The 12974-nt window shown below is 36.1% G+C and overlaps 1 protein-coding gene across 2 annotated transcripts in view; it reads left to right on the top strand.

Moving 5' to 3' along the window:
• Positions 1-12974, top strand: part of LOC306870239 (mucosa-associated lymphoid tissue lymphoma translocation protein 1-like) — a 1002100-nt gene that overhangs the window by 719722 nt on the left and 269404 nt on the right. The window lies entirely within an intron of this gene.

Consider the following 12974-nt stretch of genomic DNA (forward strand, 5'->3'; position numbering starts at 1 on the left):
AGCTCCAGTTGACAAGCATTACATCTGTAATACAACTGCAAAATTCAGTTTAAACTTTGTTTAACTAAAAATAGACTAAACAATCTAAACAAAACTTTTGCAAACAAACATTTACAAATATTACTAGCCTACTGTTCACAATTACATCTTTAAAGTGAGGCAGAAATAAAAAAAATGAACCAGGTGTTACAGTACACAGGTCCTTTTCAAAAAATTAGCATATTGTGATAAAGTTCATTATTTTCTGTAATGTACTGATAAACATTAGACTTTCATATATTTTAGATTCATTACAACACAACTGAAGTAGTTCAAGCCTTTTATTGTTTTAATATTGATGATTTTGGCATACAGCTCATGAAAACCCAAAATTCCTATCTCAAAAAATTAGCATATCATGAAAAGGTTCTCTAAACGAGCTATTAACCTAATCATCTGAATCAACTAATTAACTCTAAACACCTGCAAAAGATTCCTGAGGCTTTTAAAAACTCCCAGCCTGGTTCATTACTCAAAACCGCAATCATGGGTAAGACTGCCGACCTGACTGCTGTCCAGAAGGCCATCATTGACACCCTCAAGCAAGAGGGTAAGACACAGAAAGAAATTTCTGAACGAATAGGCTGTTCCCAGAGTGCTGTATCAAGGCACCTCAGTGGGAAGTCTGTGGGAAGGAAAAAGTGTGGCAGAAAACGCAGCACAACGAGAAGAGGTGACCGGACCCTGAGGAAGATTGTGGAGAAGGACCGATTCCAGACCTTGGGGGACCTGCGGAAGCAGTGGACTGAGTCTGAAGTAGAAACATCCAGAGCCACCGTGTACAGGCGTGTGCAGGAAATGGGCTACAGGTGCCGCATTCCCCAGGTCAAGCCACTTTTGAACCAGAAACAGCGGCAGAAGCGCCTGACCTGGGCTACAGAGAAGCAGCACTGGACTGTTGCTCAGTGGTCCAAAGTACTTTTTTCGGATGAAAGCAAATTTTGCATGTCATTCGGAAATCAAGGTGCCAGAGTCTGGAGGAAGACTGGGGAGAGGGAAATGCCAAAATGCCTGAGGTCCAGTGTCGAGTACCCACAGTCAGTGATGCTGGTGTTGGTCCACTGTGTTTTATCAAGGGCAGGGTCAATGCAGCTAGCTATCAGGAGATTTTGGAGCACTTCATGCTTCCATCTGCTGAAAAGCTTTATGGAGATGAAGATTTAATTTTTCAGCACGACCAGGCACCTGCTCACAGTGCCAAAACCACTGGTAAATGGTTTACTGACCATGGTATTACTGTGCTCAATTGGCCTGCCAACTCTCCTGACCTGAACCCCATAGAGAATCTGTGGGATATTGTGAAGAGAAAGTTGAGAGACGCAAGACCCAACACTCTGGATGAGCTTAAGGCCGCTATCGAAGCATCCTGGGCCTCCATAACACCTCAGCAGTGCCACAGGCTGATTGCCTCCATGCCACGCCGCATTGAAGCAGTCATTTCTGCAAAAGGATTCCCGACCAAGTATTGAGTGCATAACTGAACATAATTATTTGAAGGTTGACTTTTTTTTTGTATTAAAAACACTTTTCTTTTATTGGTCGGATGAAATATGCTAATTTTTTGAGATAGGAATTTTGGGTTTTCATGAGCTGTATGCCAAAATCATCAATATTAAAACAATAAAAGGCTTGAACTACTTCAGTTGTGTTGTAATGAATCTAAAATATATGAAAGTCTAATGTTTATCAGTACATTACAGAAAATAATGAACTTTATCACAATATGCTAATTGTTTGAAAAGGACCTGTATAAAATCAAGTCAAGTCACCTTTATTTATATCGCACTTTATACAGTAGGCCCACTGATTGTGTCAAAGCAGCTTTAAAGAGTCAAACAGGAAAATAGTTTGTCAGTAATGCAAGAGAACAATAACAATAAGTCATTTTTCCACCTAAAGTCAGTTCATTGATGATTCAGTGATGTCATCATCCAGTTCAGCTCTCTTCCAATAGTGTCTGTGCAATCAGTCAAAGTGACAGCGGCAAGGAACCAAAACTGGATCGGTGACAGAAATGGAGAAAAAACCTTGGGAGAAACCAGGTTCAGTCAAGTTTATTTACCTTTTAAATACAATGGTCCTGCCTGTAGTTGATAAATACCAGTGGTAATGTTTACACCTTTTAAATATATACGTTTTGATAAATTCAGTCTAAATTAAGTAATTGATATTCTGAAATGTTGGCTGGTTTTGAAAATAACCCTTCATTTAATGTTTTTAAAATATATTTGTGCAGAGACTTAATATAAAAATAATATAAAAAAGATTTTATTTTTTTTTTTTTTGCCCTTCCAACATTTTGTTAATTGGATTTTTTACCATGTACACTAGGGGAACCGATCTGCCAAAATAAAGACAAAATAAATGAATAAAAAGAGTAGGCTAATTCATTTTTCACATCATTTATTTATTTGTTTATGCCAATTATCGTTTAAGCATTCTTATTCTTTTAATTATTATTATTATTATTATTATGGGTGATTTTGTCCTCCATATACACCAGAGATTTTTTTCTGCTTGATTTATTGATAGTGCAAAGTAAATGCAAAAAGTTCAAGTGTAGTATAAAACTGTAAGTTTCCACAGTAACATGCATAACCTAATTATTATGAAGTGTAGATACAGTTTAAGGCTACAGATTTTTCTCAGTTTGATTTGCATGAGTGATGCTGGTTGCTGATAAAGTGTGCTTAGGGGTTGAAAATAGTTAGATCTCCACAGAAAATAGTTATATCTCCACAGACCTACACAATTAGGCCGCTGCTATCTTTTTTTATGGAATTGTGCAATGCAACGTCAGAACATGCAGTGATGAATCACAACACACAAAGGTTATTCACGTTCGCACTTTCTCTGACCACAACTGGAAAGTCCCTGTGCTCCATAGCTGTGAACCACAAGAGTATTGTGGAGTCTTGGGAGTATCAGGCAGAGAAAACAGAAATGTTTTGCATTTAGGCTGCAATTATATGTGAGAGAATCATCTCCTGTAAGTGATGAAAGCAGCACTATTCAGACCGTGAATGATCTAGGCTTGTAGTAAGCCTGCTTGAGACCACATACAGTATTAAGCACATCCGAGTTAACTACATTTAATCTTGGCCAAATGAGCACTCAGGTTATGACAAGTTAAGAAAAGACACTAGAAGCAGCAGGTTTGATGGAAGAATGCATACATTTACACTGATCAACTTTTACCGGGTTTTATTTTTTAGAATACTGAATGATGTGTAGTTCTTGAAAAAATCAATATCAGAGAATGAATGAATTTTTATGGAGTAGACTAACCACTCATATTAAGACAAATGGAGGAAATTGTAACATTGTCTGATTACTTACTCTTAAATGCGCACTTAGTGGGGCTGAGTCACCTGGGTGATTTGATGTTTCGCCAAAAGCTCGGCACGAGACATGATGCATGGTGTTGCACATTGTCGTGATGAAGATGCCATTCAGTTGCCTATAGCTGCAGCCGTTTTCATCGTTATGCATCTCTCATCTCGTATTTTTCATATTACATGATTGGAATCAAGATGGCCGCTGACAGGCTTGCCCTTAAAAGGGACTTTTAGTATTACTAATGTGTAAGGAGTGAAGCCTTGTATAATCATCATTCGCCTCAAGAGTTAAAATAGAAGTAATTCAGATGGAAATAAGTGCAATATTTAGTCAGCAGACAAATTGACATAAAATCGGTGTTAACTCACTCATGGAAGTTCATAACTGAGTTCATATGGATTCATTTCATACACAACATCATTCATACATTTCCGAATGTTCTACTTACAGCTTTTACTAAAAACAATCAAAATCAAATGAACAAAGTACAAAGTTACGTTTTCTCTTGAGATCAGGTTGAACAGGCCACATTCTTAAATATTTGTCCTGTTTATCACTTACAAAACAGCTGAAATATTGAATCTTCTGGAAATAGTGGTCATAAAATGTTCTGAAGTTGTATTTAAGAAATGTACAAGATGTATCTTGAGACCAAAACTGTTTGGTCACCAATCTTTGGTGTTACGCAGAAGAAAGAACAACATAACAGTGAGTAAATTATGACCATATATTTATTTTTGTGTGAACTGTTGGCTTATTAATAGCACAGTAAAGGTAGAGACAGACAACTAAAACTGTAAATCGCTTCAAACTTATTATGAAACTTAAGCACTGAGCCATTGTAATGGTCAAAGACATAATGGAAAAAGCAATTATTGTGAATGACCTGCATAAAGAAATCACTGGCATGAAAGACCAGATTCATAAATTGTTCTAAAGTTGCATTAAGAAAATAAAAAGTGAATAATTGTGCCTTCCTGGAGCATAATCACACATAAGAAAGCTGGTGTATTTGTAGATTTAGTAAGCAAAGGGTGTGACTTGCATATTTTAGCATCCTCAGGCAGAGTTTTGTGTTTCAAATATTTGCGGTATCCTATAAACCTTTGTATGTGTGTGTTTGCGCATTTGTGTCTATATGTCAAAAGGCTTCAGGTAAGGTGAGGGTGTGCGGGCAATGTCTCAAGATGTAGTGTGACCTGAGGGCCAGGGAAAACTAAAAGGCTGCAGAGGAGGTGCTCACGATAAGGAGATAATTGGAGTTGTGTGTGTGGACATGCAGAAACACTTCCCACACTCAAAGCTGGCATCAGAAGTGTGAGAACTGTCATCCTATCTGGCACCTGCATGTTCTTGCAATGTTTGACCTTTGTTTGCATTTCGATTTGTGTATTCTGTTTTGTCAAGTAAGCAGCTTGTCTTAATTCCATGTGTTTCTAAATGACTCCTACACCAGCCAGCTCACTTTTAAAGAATCCATTTCATAATTAACTCTTTAAATCTGATGAATCACTTCAGAGAACGGAGACAAGCCTGACATACTTGGTGAAATTAATTCATGGAACAGTTAAAGGGATAATTCACCCACATATTAAATTTCTGTCAACATTTACTCACCCTCAAGTTGTTCCAAACTTTGAGTTTGACACAAATGAAAACATTTGGTAACCAAATAGTGGATGGTAGCCATTGACTTCCATAGTATTTTTCCCATAGTGTGGAAAACAATGGCTATCATCAACATTAAAACATAATATTTTTGTTTTGTGTTCAGCAGAAGAAAGAAATACAGCTTTGGAATAACTTGAGGTTGAGTACATGATAACAGAATTTTCACCTTTCCTTTAAAAAAAAAAAAAAACTATCACCAGGAAGTCATGAAACACCAATAACCCCAAATTCCTGAACCAAATGAGTCTATTAAAAAGCATTTGTGGTGTTTTTCACAACAGTTGTGTCATGCTAGAAAGAACAGTAGGTTTTCTCCTGTGAGTAGAGGCTGTTTCTGTGCATATCTGTGGGGGATCGAGTGAAACCCACAAACCACAACATTCCAGGCGGCACTATGTGCTACTGCAGTTTTCTATGACTAAAGACCCTCTAATTGGATATTTATAGAGGTTTTATGTGTCAGGATAATCCGTCAAGGCTTTTAGATGTGAAAGTGACACTAGCAAGCAGCTCAAATAGTACTAAATGGCCCACTTGAAAACATTCAAAATATTTTCCCTCACAATAGCACTCCAAAAAATTCTGACAGTATACTTTGTGACTTACAATGATTCTTTGTAAACATATGAAGATATATATCACCACACATCTCTACCAGTGCAGGTTTCATTCTATTACATTCTTTATTAATAAACAAGTGAATATGGAAGTAACTGCAAAGTAATTATCGTATTAGTGAAAAGAAAGCTCTTGTGTGGAGTACAGTGCATAAGAGGCACATCAGAGATAAAAAAAAAAAATTGGGACTCATACTGTTTATTAGCAACAAAGATATATTATTAATAAAAACATTTGACAAGTTTTATACAATAAAAGTAACGTTAGAGGTAATACACTCTCAGAAAAAAAGGTACAAAAGGCAGTACCTTTTCAAAAGGTGCACTTTTGTACCTTTTAAATACTAATATGTACACTTTAGGTACTAAATTATGTAACTTTAAAATATCAGTATGGACTTTTTAGGTACAAATGTGTGCCTACTGAAAAGGTACTGCCCCAGTGACAGCTTTTTTTCTGTCCCTTTCATGCATAAACTTAATTGTTTAAATGAAAGAAAAATCTATCATCTAAAAATCTGTGAAAATTCATATTGTGGTGTTGATAAACAATACAGTGCCTTAATCATGTAAATAATGGTATTGAAGGAAAAGTTATCCCAAAAATGTGTGTTTTTTTTTGTTTGTTTTGTTTGTTTGACCATAAAATTGAAGTCAGTGATAACAAAAACTGTTTGTTTACCAACATTCTTTAAAATATCCTCTTTTGTGTTCTACAATCCATAAAGGCTTGGAGCAACATGAGGCGGATTGCGAGAAATTGGTCACACTTTATTTTAAGGTCCAATTCTCACTATTAACAAAGCATTGATATGACTTTGCCTCAATAAACTCCTAATTTGCTGCTTATTAATAGTTAGTAAGGTAGTTGTTACGTTTAGGTATTGGGTAGAATTAGGGATGTAGAATATGTTCATCCAGAATATGTGCTTTATAAGTACATGAACAGCCAATATGTTAATAATAGGTTAATAGTGAGAATGGGTTCCATACTAAAGTGTTACTGAATATTTTTGTTTTTGAATAAGCTATATAGCACAGAAACAATTAACTTCAAAAATAAGTTGATTGTTTACTGACACATTTAAAATGATTTCATGGAAGATATAAACAAACTAGAGATAGACATTAAACTGTAAAACACTTTGAACTTATTATGAACTTAAGCACTGAGGAGGCAAAAGTGTTGTTGAGACAGATAATGGACAGAGCACTGTGTGAATGTTCTGCATAAAGAAAACACTGGGACAAAAATATCACACCAGTTCACAGTTCCTGCCGCTTCTACATTTTCATAAATAAACTGATACTTCTTGATGCTAAGCAGACATACTTGTACATGTGCATACTGTAGCTGCAGTTTGTGATTAGAGGTAAACCCCATAAACAGACTAGAAAGGATTTATTGTTTGGTCTTGTAGATTCCTGAAACTCTAGCACACCTCATTCAGTTCAGCAGCTTGTTAGTAGTAGTGTGTGAGATTAGTGAAGTGCCTATAATTTGCCATACAGGGGGTCCTGAACGAATGGATTGAGAAACCTTGGTTTAAACCAATAGACGGATGGGACACCTGGCCAGTGAAGGTGAAGGTCTCTCTTGCTGTGTTCACACTCTGGCAAAGTGCCACTAATCGCCAAACACTTCACAGAGGGTCAGAGGCGTAAATAACTTTAGGATGTGCAAAAGACTTTACCACAAAGATGCTGTTACAGAGGTAATTATGGAAGTCTTCTGACTGATAAATCTGATGCCTGTATGGATGTCTGCTGAATGGGAAAAAGGCTGTGAAAATTATTCTTTTACTTTATTGTTTAGCATCAACGTGAAAATCCTATTGGTTTTAGAAGAAGTTACTCTATATCCACTACCATTCAAGACTCTGTGGTCGATTCAGGTTTTTTTATGTTTTTGAATGCTTACCGAGGTTGCATTTATTTATTACTTTTTTTTATTTGAATATATTTTAAAATGCAATTTATTCCTGTGATGGCAAAGGTAATTAGCCTTTAGTGTCACATGATCCTTCAGAGATCATTCTAATATGTTAATTTGTTGCTCAAGAAACATATTTTATTATTATCACTGTTGAAAACAGTTGTGCTGCTTTAACATTTTTGAGGAAGCCGTGATTTGTCTGGATTTTTTAATATAAAGAAAGAACAACATTTATTTGAAATAGAAATCTTTTGTAACATTGTAAAAGTCCTTACAGTCACATTTGTTAATGTATCCTTGCTGCATAAAAGTATTAATTTATTTAAAGGTGCAATAGAATGGAAAACTGTCGTTACCTTGGCATAGTTGAATAATAAGAGTTCTGTACATGGAATTGACATACAGTGAGCCTCAAACACCATTGTTTCCTCCTTCTTATATAAATCTTGTGAATAAAAAGAACACTGAAAAATAGGCAAATCAGAACATAACACCGACTCTGTCGTAACAGTCGGGATCACTAATAGTTACGCCCCCAACATTTGCATATACCCGCCCATGTTCTAGGCCAGCCGCCAGCCGAACCATCAGAAGTTCTGCAGGTATTGTGAAGAAACAAGCGAGGACAACAGCGAAAATGGCAGATCATGGAAATAAATGTTATGTTCCAGTGCAGGGGATGTGAAGTGCAGGGATGGGTTGGTGTCTGTATTCAGAAAGGCACTGAAAACAAATAACGCGTTCTAATATAATAACACGAGCCTTTAAATGGACATGGTTAGCTCCTTGCTAGCTGTAGCCTGTTACGTTACAGTACATAAGATTTCACTTACCACATAAACAGAGTAAGGAGAGATGCCTGAGGATGATGGCGAATGATCCTGAGCACCACTGATAAGCATCTGATCTTGTAAAATGTGTGGTAAGCACTGCCGCTCCATAGTATAAACAGAGTTCGTGCAATTGCGAATCTCGAAACTGAAAGTAAAACGCGATCGTGCATTCGTTTCAATGCCCAGCATAATAATAGCGGCTCCCTGATGCCCGCATTTTATTTACAATATAATTACCCAACGATATAACTGTGCAAGAAAGTATTGATATATATATTTTCCCTGTGTTTCCTTCCTGTGAGCAGAGCTCAACATTGAGCCGCACTGTGAAACAGCCAATCAGAGCAGAGCTGAACATTGAGCCGCACTGTGAAACAGCCAATCAGAGCAGAGCTGAACATTGAGCCGCACTGTGAAACAGCCAATCATTATTCATGATCCTTCCAAATAAACCAATAACAGACCATTTCATTCTGGGGAGAAATCTTATGGTTGTAAATCGACATGCAAAACTGTTTCTGGAGAATTTTTGCCCTTACCTAAGCCACATACCTTCTATGTAGATATCAAAGAACAATTTAAAATATTGTATCAATGCATTCTATGCCACCTTTAAAAAATCTTACTAACCCCAGACTTTTGAACATGCAATCTAAATCGCTTAGTATCAGGTTTATGCCTGATGTTTATTATCTGATGTCTCCTGTTTTACTGAATGAATTCTGCCATTGTAACTTCAAGGCTGTCTGTGGGATCTGCATATAAGGATTTGGCGTTGCTGGAGGACAGCCCACCAAAAATGACTACAATGTCCTATTGTGGTTCTATTGTAGTCTAATAGCTTCCTTAGTGAATCAGCGATTGATTTATGCATCCTGCTCCTCTGGATTCTTCTAACAATAGATGTCTGGCTTCTTACAGTTTGAAATATGATAACATTTTAAGACTTCTTTTAGATATGGAGCTCATGTGTTGCAAAGGGCAAGATGTAGCAGATGGTAAAATTCTTATTTAGGATTCAAAAACCCAAAATTTGAAACCAAAAACCTGTGACATGTTTACTGACTGGTTGTCTGTTGTCTGTTTTAGAGAGGCCACAGCTGCTTCCCAGCATTGTACAGAGATACAGCGTGTGGACAGACACCCAGCGCGCATGTAATGCACCATAGAGCTGTAACTGCAGGACAGTTCCCTTACAGGCTTTGTTTTTGGCTACATAATCACAAACAGGAAGTTGCTTTGGGCCAGTCACACAGAGGTACTTCCCCCTTTTGTTTGTTGGAGGTTGTGTGAAAGTTTGTGGTACAGACCCCATGTCGCCCCATTTCTCTTAATTCTCAACTAACTCTGTGTGCATCCTTGATCCAAGACCAAAATGTGAGCTCAACGTACCTTTTCTGATAGACTTCCACCTGTTGCCATGTTGAGTAAAAATTGGGACTATCAGACTGTGAACCCCATACATGGCTTGGATAAGTCTTTTCTTTTGTTATAAGACCAACCTGATTGCATGTAAAACCAGCATAATCTGAGAAATCTGTTCAGACTGTCTGTTTTATTGCTAACACCACGAGAAGATGTGCATTATGATTTTGGTCATTATTACAAAAAATACTTATTTACTTTGTAAAAAAAATAGATTACAGTAATTTATTTTTAACAAAAAATAATGGAATAAATGCTACATTAAAAGCCTCTTATGTTTATTGTTTGTAAGGTACCATACTATAAATAATGATATTATATTTTAAAAGACAACACATATTTTTATGTCAAATATTATTAAAAATGTTTGTAGAAGTAAAGTATATTAATTGCCTTACAATTTCGGAGAATTGCATTTAATGAATACGTATATAGAGAGGAAAATATGGTTAAAATAAAATTATAACTTTTTGTATGTGAAAGTTATGAATCACCAAAGAGAAAGTGGCATTGCCAGAATTCCCTGTGTGAAGCATAACATTTTTTCAGATTTTATTTGTAAAAGTTTTCTTCTTTCTTTCATTATGTGTTTTTTTCTGTTTTATTTGTTGAATATTTGCAATATATTTGTAGGTTTTGACAGATTTGTTTCTCGATTCTTTTAATGGTGTATTTGTTTCTTACAAACACATATTTTCACTTTACAAGACATTAATTGATGGACTGGAGTCCAAAAGCATCAGCTGTTTGGACTCTCTTTCTGACGGCACCCATTCACTGCAGAAGATCCACTGGTGAGCAAATGATGTAATGCTAGATTTCTCCAAATCTGTTTCAAATGAACTAACAAACTCATCTACATCTCAGATGGCCTGAGGTTGAATAAAATATTTTGCAAATTTTAATTTTCAGGTGAACCGCTTCTTTAAGAAAGTACTGGTAATTTTCTGCCTGTATCAGATGAACGCCAAAACCCTTATGATTTGACTCAGGTGTGTTTGATTAGCCTGCAGGCAGGTAGATCTCCAGGAGCAGCACAGAAATGATGAGTGCAGTAGCTCATGAGGATTAACATCTCTCTGATGTCAACTGAAACCAAAATATCTACTTAACTATATATTATAACAGAGAAAGAAGCAGTTGAAAGAAAAGACTAACATATCTGTCAACTTATCCCCTGCCAGTCCTGAGAAGACAACATGAAATGTCAAATGCACACACATGGCTTGTTGTTTCTTAAAACTCAAAACAAGTGGTAAGGTCACACTTTATACCGGGTGTCTTTAATAATAATACAGTGTATTTATTGTGTTTATGTTGTAATGCTAAACACATTTGCTGCTATTGAGGTGGGGTATGGATAAGGTTAAGACAGGTTTTGTGGTATAGTTAGGTTTAAGGGTTGATTAAAATAATAGTCCACCCAAAAGTGATAATTTTCTGAAAATGTACTCACCATTAGGCCATCCAATGTGTAGTCCAATTAGTTTGCTTCTTCACCGAAAGAGATTTGGAGAAATTTAGCATTGCATCACTTGCTCACCAATGGATCATCTGCAGTGAATGGGTGCCGTCAGAATGAGAGTTCAAACAGCTGGTAAAAACATCACAATAATCCACAAGTAATTCAAATGACTCCAGTCCATCAATTAACATCTTGTGAAAAGCGTGTGTTTGTAATAAACAAATCCAAACATATAACAATGGGTTGTTCTGCACTCTAAAATCTTTTATTTGTCACTGACTAAGGCAGATAGCCGAAACTTTGTCTTTTATCCCCTGCTTTCATTCAAATAAAAGATTTTAGAGTGCAGACCAACTTTTGGTATGTTTGATATAGGTCTTGGCACCTAACTAGCTGGGAGAGCATGGTGAATTGCCATTAATAAACAAATCCATCCTTAAAATGAGAGAGAATGAGAGATTGAGAATGAGCTTTATTGCCAGGTATGTTTACACATACAAGGAAGTTGTTATAGTGACAGTGCAACAGATGCTTTTAACTTCAAATTTTGCTTCTTGCTAAAATATGAGTCCTCTAACCATAATATTGCCTTCTCCAGTACAAAAGTGATCTCGTCTGAATCTGGAAATAAATATGCACAATTCAAGCACCATTTACAAGCAAAAAAAGTTTTAAACCTATATGTCAGTGGATTTTGATGTGAGACGACAACAGGAGATTTTTCACTGGAGGAAGTGTTATTATAAATTATTAAGAGCCCGCATTTTGGCCAGAAGCAACAGTATATGAATTTTGTTCCTTACAAACATACAGCTTTTCACTTCACCAGACATCAGTTGATGGACTGGAGTCATGTGGATTACTTGTGAATTATTGTGATGTTTTTATGAGCTGTTTGGACACTCATTCTGACGGCACCCATTCACTCCAGAGGAACCATTGGTGAGCAAGTGATGTAATGCATGTAATGCATGTCATTTCTCCAAATCTGTTATGATAAAGAAACAAACCGATCTATTTCTTGTTTGTCCAGAGGGTCAGTAAATTTTCTGCAAATTTTCATTTTTGGGTGAACTACTCCTTTAAGGTGTAGGGGTGAGTAAACAATCTATATAATTGTAGAAATGAAATACAGATGTAGATATTGTAATTACATGCATATAATTTTAAATGTAAGTATAATGTAAAAACGTACACAATAAAAGTATTGTATTTGTAATTTTAATGTAATGTAATTTTTTTTTAAATGTTAGTTAATAGTCGTTAAAGACACTTAATATATAATAATCCAATTTACAATTATACCCTCATTCCTCATTATCTCTTTTACCTGAACATCATAAGTGGTTTTAAATTCTACATCATTTTAGAACTGAATTAAGTGGCGAGTCAGTCTGATGTTTGTATGTCAGCCTGAAGGACCACTGATCAGAGAAAACACATTGGCTCCATCCAGTCTGGAACTCTGGGTAAATAACTACAGTTCATTCATGGGAATGAAGCTTAAATAAAGTTCCACCACTGGGACACATGACCCCATAACAGAGATGACATTCAAATGGCCCTATCTTTAGCTCCTTTTCCCTATTGACTTCAACTGATTTATGCAGTCTGACTTATTGCTCTCTTTGTTTAAATAACAAATAACA

This window comes from Barbus barbus (genome assembly GCF_936440315.1).
Source record: "Barbus barbus genome assembly, chromosome: 5".
Classification (NCBI taxonomy): domain Eukaryota; kingdom Metazoa; phylum Chordata; class Actinopteri; order Cypriniformes; family Cyprinidae; genus Barbus; species Barbus barbus.